Source organism: Bicyclus anynana, chromosome 11 (assembly GCF_947172395.1).
Source record: "Bicyclus anynana chromosome 11, ilBicAnyn1.1, whole genome shotgun sequence".
Taxonomy (NCBI): Eukaryota; Metazoa; Arthropoda; class Insecta; order Lepidoptera; family Nymphalidae; genus Bicyclus; species Bicyclus anynana.
The window spans coordinates 12,902,356-12,907,279 of NC_069093.1; the positions used below are offsets into that span (position 1 = coordinate 12,902,356).

Sequence of the window (4,924 nt, forward strand, 5' to 3'; positions counted from 1 at the left end):
TATGGTGTTATTATTTACTTCTCTAAGGGTTTTCTACCACAAATATGCTATAGGCAGCTAAGCAGAGAGCGAGGTCACAGGCAAGCTATACAATTCCACAAATACCTACTCGAGACATTGTAAGTTAATTATGTGTTTTTATTGTATTAGTTTCTATAAAAAAATATTTGCCATATAAAAAAAAAATACCAATATTGCCGTTCCCCTCCAATAACTTGGAAAAGACTGTTAGGAGTGGGTGCGACAATAGTCCATCGGGCTGGGATCGAACTTACGACCTCTCGGCTGTTGAGTCCAGACTTTTACCGTGGAGCCATAGACACGTCCAAACACATGTTACCTACGTCAGCTCTGTAACAACTCAACTGTTTGAATTTCGAATCCGTCTCAATCTCTTTTTCTGACGCGATATCATAGAGAGAGAGAGAGAGAGAGAGATATGTCGAGGTATAAAATCATCGTTACAGAATAGCAGTATGGACTACTGAGTCATCATCATCATTTTCAACCCTTAATCGGCTCGCTGCTGAGCTCGAGTCTCCTTTCAGAAGGGGTTAGGCCAATAGTACACCACGCTGGCCCAATGCGGATTGGCAGACTTCATATACGCAGAGAATAAGGAAAATTCTCTGGTATGCAGGTTTCCTCTCGATGTACTAAGTAACTAGTATCTAAGGGTAAAATTTTAATAAAACATAAACGTTAACTATATTTCTGTTCTAATTTATTTGATTAATCATCTGTTCTATACACATGATATGCACCAATGCCTATAAATAACACAAACGATGTACGTGGTAATGACAAAAATCAAACATTATATTATTTCTTTATATACACACAAAAACAATCTATAATATTATCATCTCATAATAAAAAAAAAACATTAATTTATAATCTCGTAACTTATTGAGCGCAATGACAAACCTTTTTTCATATTATAATTAGGTACCTATAGAACAAAAGTTAAAAATTTACACTTCATATATATCGCGTCTCAAAATGGTAAAACTTTTTCATAGTCAACATTTAATCACAGTGATCATATTTTATTAATCTGCCGTATTGTGTAATTTTTTTGACAGTTGTCAAAGCATTTTTTTCCCTGAGTGATTTGACAGTTGTTCGACGACGGAAATAAATACTATTACAACTGGCAAAAATTACAATCACAATAAATAGGCAGATTTCACTTGCACCGTAAGGACCGCTACAGACAGGCGTAAATGTCTTAAGACTTACACAAGCAAGAGAATTATTACGTGGTCTCAAGACATTTTTGTCGTCTAGCGTCATACTTATTTACTACAAGTTAAAAGCAGCGATTGTTTAAGGATGCAAGAAAGATATCATTTTCCAATAAATAAAAATTGTACAAATTAAATTTGTGAAAGGAAATATGTTAAGTATTAGGTAGATTTTCATTTTTTATAGGTTTCAATTTAAATAAAATCAGCTTAGAAATCTTATCAGCTTATTGATAAAGAATTAAAATACACTTAATATATTTCAGACTGAATTTTTTTTCGATTATATTCTTTAGTTTCCTATAACTTAATTTTAAACTTATGTAGGTACGTTTATTACATAGACCTCAATTATAGGATATTCATTGTTTTAGAACATCAATGCTGATTGCACAAAGAAATTATTTTAGCAACAGCAACATAAAGATGAGAACATAAAAACGTATTTCTATGCATAAACTAGGTATAACTATTCTTTAAAAACTAAAACTCATATGATGTTACCCGTAAAGGAACGTTTTATTTATATTATAATAATCTTAGTCTTAACGAATTAATTGTACTTGTAGCTATTTACTGAACAACTCTTTGGTCGCAACTTAATTTCTAACTCTAAGCTGCCTTATAACGTGGACCACATGGTAACTAAATTAATAGTTAAGCAATTCCGTCTGTTAGTTATTACTATTGATAACTTGTATTACTGATAACAAATTAATTTTACTAAATTAGGAAAGTATTACAAATAGTAAATTAAAAATCGTTGCTTATGTAGACTGACTATAGGCCGCCTAACTCCATACGAGTACTCGTAGGAAAGAATAATTAACCTAAATCTGATTTTAAAGATTAGTTTTTCTTTGAGACGTCATTTAAACCTTTTTTCTGAGAATTTGGTTAGTTTGTAGATGTTTTTATATTTACTGTATATGTATTCCTTTTCTTGTATTGTGAAAACAGGAATTAAATTGCGAATGTATAAGTTTACTGTGGTTTCCTATCAGTTGTCTATATTGTTCCAGATTCCTTTTTTTCATAACTTACTTTGGTACTACAATATTCGTTGCATCAGAAAAGAGTTGTCATAATGTAAAAAAGACAATTTAAAAAAGCACTAATGAAATTTAGGCCCGCCGGAACATAATCTTTAATATTAATAATATTATCGACTAGTGACTAGTCAACAATATTACCAAGACTGGGTTATTGACACTCCTAAATGGACGACCATCGTATCCGTTACGTGACATGTAAAAAAATATAAAGTAAACTAAGGGCAATAGGCGAGCACAGTATCATGCTCCGCGCGATAGAGGAATATAAAGATTTTTTAAATAGCTCACAACGGTAGATTAAAGCCGCATTCCCTGACTGTCGGCTTCTTCAACGCAGACGGGCTTTTCGATAACATACTCGTGGGCAGCGAATAGTTAAAAAAACCGAAGTAATAAATAATATAGGGTCTTACTTACGTCGTTGTAGGTATGACTTTAGGCAAACTGACTGACTTGACTAGTAGTAGGAGAGCTGGCAAGAATTTTTGGGTAGGTATTTGAGGCAAGCTGAAAACTTGTCCTGTACCTCTCCTATTATATCCCAATACGAAACTGCAGACCTGGCTGGTGAGTAGCGGGGCTAAATCAACCCCCAAATTTTTAAAAATATATTTTTTTTTTATCCAAAAATATACTTGAGGCAATTTGCAATTTTTATATGTTGTAGTTTAATATTTATAGAATATAAAAAAAAATAAGCCAGACGATTCAGTCGGGGTTTTAACATTGCCAGGCGCGTTCAAAAATATTTTGCAAAAAAATATAAAAAATGTATTTGAGGCAACTTGAAATTTTAATAGAGTATTATTTATAACTAAAAAATAAGACTCTCAAAAAGACAGATCATTTCGGTGGGACTTTTTACCTGCCAGGTGATCTTATAAAGTAATGATTACAAAAATATAAAATTACAAAATCAGATTTATTGAAATAGAAAAATTATATACTAATAATACAGCTGCAGAATTATTATGAGTATACAAATATCAATGTAATTAATTCCCTGTCATATCAGAAAGAAATTGTCATTCTTCTTCTGTAGATGCTCCTTCATCAGAGCTATCAGAATCAAATTCAGATTCATCTGTGTCTAATTCGGATACCCCTGCATTATCTGCGAAAAGTAATATATATGGATTGATTAAATTAATCATAGTAATTAAAATACAGCAGTTAAAAAAAAAAACTATGTATACGCACCTGTAGTATCATTTCCAATATTATTTTGTTTATTGTTTTCATGAACAATAGCGTCGAATACTGATTGCGGCATACAATCTCCGTCGAACCAGTACTATTATATATATATAGATACTGATAATCATGCTAGGAAATATGGATCATCTTCAAAGCGATGACCTTAACATTTTTATGGAGTATGGCACTGGGAACTCTAAAAGGTACATCAATGTAACAAAATTATACATGGAATTAGGGCCATCTTTATGTGCAAGTTTACCTGGTTTTCATGCATTAACAGGATGCGATTATAATCCATCATTTTTCCAAAAAGGAAAAATAAGGCCATATAAAATATTGATAAAAAATCAAAATTATCAAAAAGCTTTAACAGATCTTGGAGTTGCACATATTACCGGATCACGTGAAGAAATTTTGCCAATTTTGGAAGCATTTATTTGTGAAATTTATGGATATAAAAATATATCAAATATAAATGCAGCACGGTTTCTGTTCGGTTGTGTAACTTACAAAGCTAACACTGAAGATGAACCTTTCAAAAAAACGTTAAAAAATTGTGATCCCTCTACTTTACCTCCGTGCAAAGCTGAATTACAACAACATCTTTTAAGAACGCAATATATAACGAGTATTTGGAGAAATGCATATTTGCGATTCCCCAGCAGTTTGACACCGAATAGAAACGGATGGACACTTCATGAGGATACGCTACATTTCCACTGGTTCGACGGAGATTGTATGCCGCAATCAGTATTCGACGCTATTGTTCATGAAAACAATAAACAAAATAATATTGGAAATGATACTACAGGTGCGTATACATAGTTTTTTTTTTTAACTGCTGTAATTTAATTACTATGATTTATTTAATCAATCCATATATATTACTTTTCGCAGATAATGCAGGGGTATCCGAATTAGACACAGATGAATCTGAAGTTGATTCTGATAGCTCTGATGAAGGAGCATCTACAGAAGAAGAATGACAATTTCTTTCTGATATGACAGGGAATTAATTACATTGATATTTGTATACTCATAATAATTCTGCAGCTGTATTATTAGTATATAATTTTTCTATTTCAATAAATCTGATTTTGTAATTTTATATTTTTGTAATCATTACTTTATAAGATCACCTGGCAGGTAAAAAGTCCCACCGAAATGATCTGTCTTTTTGAGAGTCTTATTTTTTAGTTATAAATAATACTCTATTAAAATTTCAAGTTGCCTCAAATACATTTTTTATATTTTTTTGCAAAATATTTTTGAACGCGCCTGGCAATGTTAAAACCCCGACTGAATCGTCTGGCTTATTTTTTTTTATTTTCTATAAATATTAAACTACAACATATAAAAATTGCAAATTGCCTCAAGTATATTTTTGGATAAAAAAAAAATATATTTTTAAAAATTTGGGGG

The 4,924-nt window shown here is 31.4% G+C and overlaps 1 long non-coding RNA gene across 1 annotated transcript; it reads left to right on the forward strand.

The window, feature by feature from the left end:
• Window positions 1-4,134: 4,134 nt before the first annotated feature.
• LOC128198537 (uncharacterized) lies at window positions 4,135-4,610 on the forward strand. Its single transcript, XR_008251291.1, has 2 exons — window positions 4,135-4,313; window positions 4,400-4,610. It is a non-coding gene; the product is annotated as an uncharacterized LOC128198537 (long non-coding RNA).
• The last annotated feature ends 314 nt before the right edge of the window (window positions 4,611-4,924 follow it).